We start from the raw sequence: 12,130 nt of genomic DNA on the forward strand, positions 1-12,130 counted from the left end.
AGTAAGGCCTATTTGTGGGACTGAGTTAAGGAGTGGTGTATGTAATTGTAGAATCACGGTATTGTTCTAACTAGATTAATGTAAATGAAGGTTTAATGAAAGTATTTTGCTGTTGTCATGTGACATTTTAACAAAATTTAGTGGGTGGGGTATAGATGGATGAAGATATAAAATAGAACCCAATTCAGGCTTCTGCAGAAATCCTAAAGAAGTGCATCTGTGTTATTTGCCTCATGACTTCATACAAGTGAGCATTTGTGAACCCCTCAAAAGCAGATTTTGTTGGACAGTGTTTTTTCAACAGGTACACTGTATAAATGTTTCCACTGTGCAAATAGTTCTGATTTATTGCTGAGAGTGACACTTAAGGCATCTCTGGGGGAAAAAAATTTCCACAGATGAGAAATGTGGATTAGGGGAAAAAATCCTCAATTCTGTGCTTCCAGATTCTGGATTATTTAAAATATTAATTGTAGTGGTCTCTTGAATAGTGCAGAATGGGTATTTCTATCTACTTCAGTGTTCACATTTTCTTAGTAACAGAAGGGTTGTACCCACAAGACCTAATCTCTTTGAGCATCCAGAATTGTGCTCGTGACCTTCACATTACAGAAAAAACCTGCTGTAGTTGTGTTCAAAGAAAAACTGCTGTTAACCTTTAAGGCATGACAAACAAGTACTAAAAGAAACCTTTTCAAGGTTTCATTACTTGCTAGGAGATACTGCGATTATATTTATTTCCTTTTGCAAATCCTAAAGTATTAATGAAACAGGCAAGATTTAAGCTGTGTTGGTTGCTAGAAAATTTTAATAAGGTTATCTGTATACTATTGAAGACCTGTTTATGTAAAAAAATATACTCTGTGCAATAAAACTAAGTGGGTTTGTATCTTATTTTTCAAAGTTAAAATATGGGTAAGAACTATAGTAAATTAGTGTCCATTCAAGTTATGTGTTTCAAAAGTGAATGTGAAAAATATAGAAGCACACAGATTGCATCCTGTGCAAGTATAGTATGTTTATTACTTCTGCACATTGTATTACCAGAGTGCTATCTTTTGTTTCATGTGATAGCTCATACACTGCTTAGATGGAGATCCAGTGCTGTAAAACCTAAGTGAGACTTTAAAGGGACCAGCAGTTTGGCAAATCAGGCACCTAAAACAGTATTGTTCCTAGTTTGAGAGTTTAAAATTAGCACTTGGATAGTTTAGATACTAAAATTTCATATTGCAGGCTCAGGTTAAGGAAAGCTTTTTTATTTTATTCTCATTTGTGGTTGTGTTTTTTGTATTTTATGCCATCATAATCTAGGTAATCATTCACTTTTTATATCTTCATCACAAAAGTAAATTGCCTTCAAGTTCAAAGACAAGATGATAAGACTAAATTTTAATGACATTATTGTACTTTATATTGCAACTTAAGAAGGAAACCCTACAATCTGTTGTTGGCCCCCTTATCACATAATGGTGTGAGCTGGAAGGACCTTCAAAACCACTTTGTTCCAGCGCCCGTGCCGTGGGCAGGGACACCTTCCACTAGACCAGGGTGCTCAAAGCCTCATCAAAGTGTGGCCTTGAACTTCCAGGAACGGGACATGCTCTGCTTCCCTGCACAGAGTGTTTCTAGTGCCTCAGCACCCTCACGGGGAGGATTTCTTCCTACCGTCTAACCTAAATCTCTCGTCTTTCAGTTTCAGGGGCTTGGTTTAGGCATTTGGAGCCTTCTCTTCTCCAGGCTGAATAACCCCTGCTCTCTCAGCCTTTGTAGGAGAGGCGCTTAGGCCTCTGGATTATCCCTGTGACCTCCTCTGGATCTGTTCTAACAGGTCCACTTCTTTCTTGTGTTGCAGACCCCAGAGCTTGAAAAAGAACTGCAGGTGGGATTTCTTGAGAGCGGAGGAGAGGGGCAGAATGACCTCCCTTGACCTGCTGCCCACACTGCTTTTGCTGCAGCCCAGGGCACGGTTGGCTTTCTGAGCTGAGAGCGCACACTGCCGCGTTGTGCGTGCTGCTCCTAAAGCAGCACCTGCGAGCCTCTGTCCTCCTCAGGGCTCTGTCTGCACCCGTTCTGTGGGCAGCCTGTGCTTGTGCTTCCCAGACACGGCGCAGTGCCTTGCACTCGGCTGTATTGAACTTTGTGAGGGTCACACAGGCCCACTTCTCAAGCCTGTCAGGGTCCCTCTGGATGATATCCCTTCCCTCCAGTGTGTTGGCCGCACCACAGAGCTTCATGTCATGGACAGACTTGCTGAGAATGTGTTTAATCCGTGTCGCCAACAAAGGTTTTAAACAGCCATGATCCCAGTACCAGTTTGTGAGGAATGCCACTCATCACTTGTCTCCACTTTGACATCGAGCTTGACAGCTTGCGACTTGTACAAGTGCAGCCATGCGGCCAGTTCCTTATTCACCAAATGGTCCATCCATCACATGCATGTGTCTCTCCATTTTAGAGTTCAAGATGCTGTGCAGAACAGTTATTTATCAGTCATAGAAACTGATAAAACTAACAGCCTGTATTTGCCACTCAAGAATTTAAACTTCTCTATAGAATGGTAGATTCGGTTCTTTTATCTTGAGTTCTGAATATTTAAATTTGTTTGGTGTTCATTACTTTTTAACTCTTCTAAATTGATAGGACTGAAGATATTTTTTGACAGTTGATGATGCTCTTAGCTTGCCTTGAGCAGACAGAGGGACCTAACTTCTAATTGAAATGGTTATAATGGCCTGAGTTGAAAACTGTATCACAAAACAGATGATAGTCAAGTCTGGATGGTTAATCCTGTTTTAACTATTGGTTTAAAGAAAATTTCCCAATAAGGAGTGGTTTTAGTGAGTTCTGCTTAAACTGAAAACTTGAGAATTACAGCAGCTTACATATAACTTTTGAGGAAGGTACAGAGTGATTACACGTCTCTTTTGGTTTCCAAACCTATCATTCTAGAACTATGAAAGAAACATGACCACTTCATATATAATTTATAAACAATACAGTAGTTATTTTACTGGTGATAAGGGTAAAGTTTCTCCCTCAAATCCCTTACCAAGTAATTCCACTGATTTTTTTTTTCTTTTGCTTAGGATAGGAACGTTTGATGAGAATCTTTAATATCTTTAATTTATGAAGGATTTTTATGAATGACTGTGTTGTGGGGTTCTTTTAAATGTTTTTTCTCTGTCTTACTTTCCAGTGATAGCTTTTGTGCTGAAAGACAAAAACCAACACTGCTTTTTGTTCCCTTCTGTATGGCAGTAGTACTGAAAATTAAAGCTGTTTATTGAGCTTCCATCACTGGGCAGAATTTTTTTGTGCTTATTTTAAAATCAGGTATTTTATGTCTCTGTTACTATAATTGAAAAATGCACTGAAACCTCCATTGAAAACATAAAGCTATAGCGTTAAAATGCATGGAATAAAAATAAATAATAGTTTTGCAAAATAATTTTAGTTGAAAATAAATTCAGTTTTGTTTTCTTGAAAGTCAGAAGGATCTTTTGATCATACACTTCTATGGTTTTTTGTGTGTCCTTGAACATGAACTAGTCCCTCCATCTGTTCCCTCGTTTTTTTCTTGCCAGTATCCTCCCCAAGTTTTTGTAAAGAACATTGAAATACTGCCAGATTGTTATGAAAATATATAGTCCAGGTTGAACTGTAGTTAATGGAGTTCTTCCAAGTGCCAGAAAGAATTAAAAGTTTGTGTTTGAAAGAATGTGACTTTCTGACTTGCTTGTGATTGGAGTCGTAGGCATAAGAGTAGCAGTTAGGTGGATGTCTGCAAATCGCTTCCATGAGTAAAAGTAGAAGCACTGTTGAGCTATATGGGTAAATCAAATGTCATGGGTAAAAAAGAGGAGCTAGTTTTTGAAATCTACGTAAGTGAAAACATATCAAAACAAAAATATGCTCAGCTGAAGTCAGACTTGAAATAAATAGAAAGAATTTACTTCTTCTGTAGTAGGTAGCTAATAATTACAGGAGACTCCCAAATCTTATTGAGCAGCATAGAAAAAAATCAATTAGCTTATTTGGGATCATGAAGCCTACAAAATATTTATAGTGCTGAAGGCAGTGCCAGTATTTATTTTCAACCACGTATTTTTTCACCCCAAAATCTGTACTTGTTGGGAGGAATATTGGTGACTGAATTGCCATGAGGTATACTGTTATATTCAATAAAAAATAAATAGACTTAGCCCATACAAGTAGACATGAATTTGGGTATTCTTACAGAATGTGGACTGTATATACTTGCAGAAAGCCTTTATTTTTTATGATGTTTGTCAGGAATAATAGTGTAAGGTAATGGATGAAATGTTTTCATCGAGAGTAATTGCTAAGTCACATACAGGCAGTTTGTCTAAGTTTAATCAACAGGTTTTTATCATTTTGTGCTAGATGGAGAAATACTCACTTGCAGTAAAATAGCTGATGCAAAAAATGACATACAGCCAAGATATTTTTACTGGGAAACTACTTTATTAGTGTTCCTAGCCTTTGAATTTTTCTTTAAAGGCATTTCACATTTTTCAGTGATAGACTATAACAGGCTAATGTTAGGTAGCTAATATATACTTCTCCAGGAAATATGCAATATTACTATGAAAAAATAATTCTACACCTCTTCATGTGCTGTACTTGTTTTGTATTTTACAGTTCCTTGGCTCTCTAGCTCAAATAATTGATGGTTTTTGAATGGTTAGGACTTTTTTTGTGTAATTTATTTTCAGAAGTTTAGCAGGTGTTTAGTAAATTTACTGACATCAAGCAATTGGCAGTTAATTTTCAATCCTGGTGTTGAGTTCTGCAAATAGAAGACCTAAAATCTGTAAGCGTGGTGTGTGATAGTATATCTCTGTTTACTCTTTCTTTGATCAATTCCTGTTCAGTAAACTAATCCTTATTCTTTCTGTAACTGCTTTTATCTTTATTTCCCTTCTACCACTCATTCTTTTTCTCTTCCTAGTCCCATATTTTGTCTAACTTCACTGAGAGAAGAAAAGGAGTGAAGAGAGAGAAGAGGTAAGGTCAAGTCTTTGTGTGTAAGGGACTAGCTTAAATATTTGAGGAAGAGACCTTGCTTTCACTCAGAGGAATAAGCAAGAGCAGCACTGTTGGAGCGGATAGTAAAGGAAAATAGCTTCTGTCTGGTGGGAAGCAGCTTTGGTGTGTAGCAGAGGCTTGGCTGAACTGGCAGACTGACCCTTGGTTTCTGCTCAAAAGCGTGGCTTGCTTTGTGCAGGCTAGAGTCTGTGTAGTGCATGTTATGACCTGTGTACCAATGAAAACCTTGTTACAATGATGGAAACTCCGGTTTTTTATGCATAAATCTTGGATACCATGAAGGGGGCAGGGGTTTTTATTTCCCTGTTTTAGATACTAAAGTCTGACCAATTAATAAAATTCGGCTGTCGTTCCAAACGTGACTGTGGTCTTTATTGAGTGTAAAATCCTGCGTTTGTCTCAGGGTGTTCATAAGCTGAAACGGGTTGCCCAGAGAAGTTGTGCATGTCCCATCACTGGAAGTGCTGAAGCCCAGCTTGGATGGGCACCCAGAGCAACCTGGTAACAGAGGTGTCCCTGCCTGCAGCAGGGATGTTGGAACTGGATGATCTTTCAGGTCCCTTCAAACCCAAGCCATTCTGTGAGTCTGTGCTAGTAAATTGTGCTTATTGGCACTGTTTTAAAAGCAGAGGTGGAGGAGTCCTCTTACTTTGTAGTCGGCTGTAATAACAGTGTTTCTTCAATAAGTTGGTCTAATGATTGAGTAGGTCTGGGTCAATACAACCAATAATGTGGTAAAACAGAAATTGGACAGGGCTAGGAACTTAGAAGCCTTGAGCTCTCTGAAGCTTTCTGAAAATCCAAAAGGAGATGGGGGCAGCTATGAGCAGTGTCCTGTGAGGAACAGGGAGAGGGAGCATAATGATTTTAGCCATTTTCTGTCATGTGTGACTTAAAACCAGCCATAGCAAGTACATTTTTGGGGTTTTGTCTGTCTGACAGGGTACCTGAGAAAGAGGTTAGATGGACATGAGTACTGACAGTGTGTAGGTGACCCTGAACAGCATTGGGGAGGGTATTGAGGGGCTTGTGAATGAGGCTAGAAGCAGTTAATAATTGTGATGAGGAAGAAGATACTGCTGAGAGGGATATAGAGGGTATTAAATCAGTGGGAATGTTTGAGCACACGCTACAAATACCAGATTTCTTCTATAACAAGTTACTTCTTTTACATGATTTGCAGGACTTGGTCATTAATAGGTCTTAACTTGTATATTTGAGTGTGCCTACTGTGTCTTATTTTTCCTACTCCACTTTTTTTGTGTTTCAGCACAAATTAGAAGTAAGTTGCTGACTTACTTGTTAGGTTACAATAGAAAGCAGCAAACAGTAGCAAAGGTATGAATTTGGACTTGCAGTTGTCTCTAAGTCTGCACAGTTCTTCCTGCAGTGGTGTAACATTTGGAAGTTGGATATCCCTCCTAATTTCTTAGGAAATCTGTACAGTTATGGAGCATGTTAGGGGAAACAGAGGAAACTTCCTTGCATGTAAGATTAGTCATTTTCTCATGTATTCTGCTTCTAGGTCTGATTAAAGGCATGTTACCTCCTGAGAAACAGACAGCAGTGAATAAATATTGATTACTTTATACATTTATTTATGGTATGTGTATATATGCTGCTTATTTTTTCCATATTTGTGTGTTGATACAAGTATATACATATATACATGTGCACAGTATAGTTCATTATTTGAATGCTATCTAGAGTGTACCATTAAAATGCCAGTGTCTCTTGCTAATTTTAAAAAGAATCTAATTTCTTGTTAGACATGTATGCTCAGAGCAGTAGTAGAAAGCAGCAGTTTAGAAAAGCATGATTTTATTTAATGAAATCTTCTTTAAAGAAGATTTTAATGAAATCTTCTTTAAATCTTCCCTCTTATTCCTTTCCAATTAAAAAGAAAGTTAAAAAATCAAACAAACCAAACAAACAGAACCCACCACACACCTCCCAAACCAAAAACAAACAAAAAAATTCCAAAGGAGGGAAAAACCTGTAGGTAGGAAAGCCAAGTAGTAAAGCTTAGTTTGTTGGCCTTGTGAGAGTCAGGACATTAGTTTTCACGCTGTGTTTGTGGAGTCTGACAAACTATTGATAGTTGCATTTTAATTAGATTTCTCCTGTATAGATTGTGCCAGGGCATAGGTGTATCAACTTTCTTGTGGATTTCTTGAGGTCAAGGGTGGTTCCCATGACCATGGGTTAAAATTATTGGCCTGTAAATCTGAAGGAAAGTATGACAAGAATTGCTTTTGCTCATGATTGCAAAATGTGTGTACACATATGATGTAATTGGATGGAGGAGGAGAATGTTTAGATTGCATTCTCAATAAATGTAACTCATGCATAGAAGATGCATGGTGAGGTAATAAAATGCAATAAAACAGAATACTAACTTCTGGTCATCTATTACCTGAGATGACTTTGTATGAACAAGTAACAGTAAGGTATGCAGGAGTCAGCAGAGGTCTGAAAGCAGTAATACAATCTTGGAAATCTTTGCATCTTGCCTGAAACACCTTATTGATATGAGAAACAGTTTTGTAGTGGTCCTTTGTAACTTTGGGGCCGACCTGGACTCACAGTAGTGTGAATTTTCTATGGGGAGCAAATGGAAATTAAGAGTAGAACACTTCTACATTCAAATTAATTTGGGATTACAACCATTAGCATTGCATGCTAATGCATGCATTAGGTTAGCATTGCATGCTGGTTAAACTGAAAGGTCTTGCTTGACTCAAGACTGTCGTGTTTGTGTATTTTAACACTGATTTATTTTTTATCTGTAAATCTTGTAACTCTTCTTCCTTGGTCAGTGCTTGAGTGGAAAATTGGCTGTTTCAGCAGTTTCATTTGTTGCTTCAAGTTGCTTCCCTTAAGATTTGTACACATCTCATGAAAATGAGCCTTCATATATTCTGATACTTAATATTGCTGCAGCAAATGGTTATTAATTTCTTGCCTAGATTTAAAGGTGTGAGGAAAGGGGTTACCAGTACTTGGAGTTCAGCAAAAGGGAGCCTCTTCTGTGCTTGTGTTGAGGGGAAATAAGCTCTTAGTAAACACGAGGTGAACTGTCCATTGCTGGGTAAATTGGGAAACAGTGTAAGTTTTTAGGTGTTGGAGGGGGAGGAACTTGACAATTATTGCTGGCCATTTCAGTTACTCACTTTACTAGATAAGGGAAAGTTAGGGCTTTCACCTTTTGTGTATTTTGTAATACACATTTCAAGTTACATAATTTTGCTTTTAAGGAAAGATAATTGTCATATGTAGATAGGTTAGAAGGTTTTGATTAATTTTTCTTCAGTTCTAGTTATGTGGATTTTGTATATGGACCTTGTGAAAATACAGAGTATAGAGATAGTGGTTTGCTTAGTATATAAATACTTCTGTAGTGACATTAGTTAAGGACTTCATGGTGAAGTTTTATGCATCAATATAAAATCTAAATAATTATTTGTCTTAAATCAGCACTGTTGAGTCTAATGAAATAGCCTAGTTGTAGGCTGGTTAGAATTAGATTTTTCTCCTTAAAGCTCTGTGTTTAGGGAGATCCTGGTAATTCACTTTGCAGAGCCATTCTGTGATGAAATCTCCCAAATCTTGAAATATCTAAACCATCTAATAACTACTTTTTTATCTTGTAATTGTTGATGGGTGAGAACTGCAGAGAAAAATATTGAAGAACTTTACATGTATACAAAAGTCACAAAAAAAGGAACAAAAAGATCTAGTCTAGTTTTTATAATGCCTTGTGATGTAAGAAACTTGAACTGATCTTGCAATCCATGTACTTAAGTTAGTGTAGTCTTCTGTGTATGTGGAAAAATTCTTACATTTGAGATGGGATATAATTTAACTGTAAGCTTAATTCATGGTTCACTTATGTCCCTTTATAAATTAGAAAACAAATGTTAAGTTTCGAGTTGCTTTGAATCTGTTCCTAACTTCTGTAGTAAATGTATTTTTTCTAACTTCTGTAAGATTTTTGTATTTGTCACATGACATCCAAATCTAGAAATTGTTCATGGGAAGGGAAAAACAAGGAACAGTGACACTGTCTGTAAAAAGTTGTCAGAGATGTGAAGAATAGCAGAAACAGCTTTTTTTTTTTTTTTTTTGGTAGTATAAGATATAAACATGGTTTAACCCCCCCCAACAAACTAAAAACCCTCATCATATTGTAATAACAATATTACTGTAAGTATTATAAGTAGTTATGCTGTCTTGATATATTAATGTCTCTTTAGGATTTTTTTAATGTTTAAGACAAATAAATTGTTACTGGTGTTGCCACAATCTCTTATTGATTTTTATGAAAAGTTTTGTATGTGCATCTAGACGAGAGCTTTAGTATTAGACATACAGCATAGGGGGTTTAACACTATTGATGTAATTTCAGGAGATCCCACCCTTACCTTCTGATGCAAGAGCTGAGCTGTCTTTATTTGGGGTTTTTCCTCCTTTGTGTACCAGTGGAAAAGTTAAGTTTTTTTTCTGATGTGACACAAGTGATCTTAGCAGGACATGAGAGAAAGGAAACATGTGGTCTCCGTTAGACCACAGAATAATGTTGTTTTAGTGGAATACCTCAGGGATAATGTATGAGTTGTTTCCTGTTCTTTAAAGCATAAATTGTGTTCTCTGTACAAAGCCACAGAGATTATATTTTGGAATGTATTGCACTCTTATACTTCTGGTTTTGAGTACACTTAATTGATACAAAAAAGTGTCCTGGTGTCATAAACAAAGTGGATCATAAGAATATGGTGAGGCTTTGGATATTTTAGACTTAATGCAGCTGTTGAGTCAAAAAGCTCCTGTGTATTCTCTAGAGGCAAAGAGAAGTGCCATTAAAAGTGTAAATCAGTATGAATGAACAGTGAAGAATGATGGGAGTGAAGAGGTTGATCTTGCACAAGATAAATGTTTTAACCAGGTTGAACAGAAATTTCTCTGGGTTTTAAGATGAACATTTTATTATTAGGGCAAGATAAACTTCTTTTCCTGCTACTAAATAAAAGCAAAATTTATTTGAATAAGGGATGGGTTTTTTCTCCTATAATAAAGCTGTAGGATGATTATGGGAAAAAATTGGTGAATTTAATAAATTGCCAAAATGCTTTCAGAGCTTAGAGTGTACTATTACTAATGGAGGCACTATAACAAAATTGGAGGGCTTCTGCTGTTGTTAATTAAGGTACAGTAGATGAGCCACTTTGCCCAGTAAAGAGCTGATCAGTGAACTTTGGACTTGCGGTTTTTATATGGTGGCTTTTAACTCTGTGACCCTGAAATTAACTGGAGAAACCTCTGTGGTCTTCTTGTCTTTCAAATTCGTGTACTGCTTGAAGAAACACTTTCTTAAACAGTAAGTTGTGGAAATGAATGTACCTGTGAAAACAGTTTCTTAAAGGGCATGGATGACAGTTTGTCAGAGTTCTGAAAGAATAATTACTTGAAATAGATGGATACTTCAGGAGTTGGAAAGTACCAAATCATGACAGCAGATAGTATTTTATGACTCATCTAAAATACCAAGCTTCAAAGGATAAGCAATCTCTTCATAGATAAAATTTCCCAGTGGTTGTGTTAGTTTCTTTCTGAACTTATAAAAATGCTGGGAATATTGGTATGGCATGACAGTGCTTCTGATTCTGACATGGTAGAAAATAATTATTTTCCATCGTTCCAAATTTAACATCACTGTAGGGATCATAATTGGATGGCCTATATATAAGGTCACAGTTTTGTTTAATAAGTGGGTGTAGTGTTATTAATTTATCCTAGATCTCCCCCCACTCTCATTAGGGGCATTTGTTGAGGATGGCTACTCATAAATAATGAGCAATGTTTGTTTGAATTAACTTGGCCGTGTAGGTATTGCAAGCCAGTGACTGCCTTCATTCTTCCATACTGAACTATAGGCAAAGGAAGAGCTTTAGAGAGTTCTGTGTGTGTGATGGAAGAAAGTGGTAAAAACCAGTGAGTTACTGTTGCAATCATGTTCCACTTCCTTTTGGATAAAACATCTGTTTAATGCTCTTCAGACAAAAAAAATCTTGATTCCTCAAGTTTGACCTTATTCAGTGTAGATCAGGTTATTAGAATTTTCTTCTGACTTCTGGCAAAGCTGTATTTTAATAACTTGCTGTAGAGCAGGAAGTTGGTTTTGGTTGAGTCCTCCCCTTATTTTTGTTAGCTTTTTTTTGGTTGTTGTTGGGGTTTTTTAGCAAGAATGGTGGTGTATTTACATTGTCGTGAATGGGGGCATGTATTAGCCATTGATTTTCAATCTATATGTAGCTCTGAGTCATGCATGGCTCTTTTTTTTCTGCATTAAATTAAAAAAGAAGCCCCAAATTTCACTTGATTATCAGATTTAGTAAGCAGGTCTTGTCTTTCTGTGTAGACAGTGGTGGTCACTTGAATATATGGTGAGTGGGTAGTCTCAGTTGTTTATGTAAGTTTGGAGATGTCACAGCTCATGAGACAGCTGTCTAAATGTGTTCCTCACTTCCATCAGTCTCCAGAGCTTTTTTGCCTGCATTATTTTACAGCTGATGCTCTACCTGGTCAGAAGTGTTTAAAGAAAATATTTTAAGAAAAAACACACCACCAACAAAATCAAGTTTAAGTGCAAGAAGCACCTTTCTAAGTGAGGATCTTGATCCCAGACAGTCTAATATATCTTGTAGACCTACATTGAACCACTAAAGCTGTTTTTTAAGAATTACCTAGTAACAGGCATAAAGTGAAAGCTCCATTCTGCTGATGGTTTGGTAGCACAGGTCACACTGCAGGGAGTACTGGAACTGCAGTTAACTCTGTGCTAGCTGATTTACCTGGATTTTAAAAAGTCATGGTTTCTTTAAAGTTATTGAGTAAATTTTTTACTTTTTCAGAAGATGGGGACTAAATGGTGATTTGATGTTTCCTTTAAGTTGTAGGTACAGCCATTCAGGGTTCTGTCCTATGAGGAGAGTTAGCTGTATGGTGGGAAAGTGAGTGCTCACTTAAACTGTTAATGGGGCTTACAGTTTTTTTCAAG

General features: G+C 37.0%; 1 protein-coding gene across 5 annotated transcripts in view; it reads left to right on the forward strand.

Moving 5' to 3' along the window:
* KMT2E (lysine methyltransferase 2E (inactive)) overlaps nucleotides 1-12,130 on the forward strand; it is a 56,858-nt gene that overhangs the window by 4,541 nt on the left and 40,187 nt on the right. For 2 of the 5 annotated variants that reach the window (XM_064421981.1, XM_064421985.1), the window contains exon 2: nucleotides 4,976-5,031. The exons of 2 other annotated variants lie outside the window; for them this stretch is intronic. The gene's annotated coding sequence lies outside the window, so the exon portion shown is untranslated. Of the gene's footprint in view, nucleotides 1-4,975; nucleotides 5,032-6,598; nucleotides 6,677-12,130 lie in introns of all 5 variants that reach the window. One more of the 5 variants, XM_064421983.1, reaches the window with a different exon arrangement.

Source organism: Passer domesticus, chromosome 5 (genome assembly GCF_036417665.1).
Source record: "Passer domesticus isolate bPasDom1 chromosome 5, bPasDom1.hap1, whole genome shotgun sequence".
In the NCBI taxonomy this organism is placed as follows: Eukaryota; Metazoa; Chordata; class Aves; order Passeriformes; family Passeridae; genus Passer; species Passer domesticus.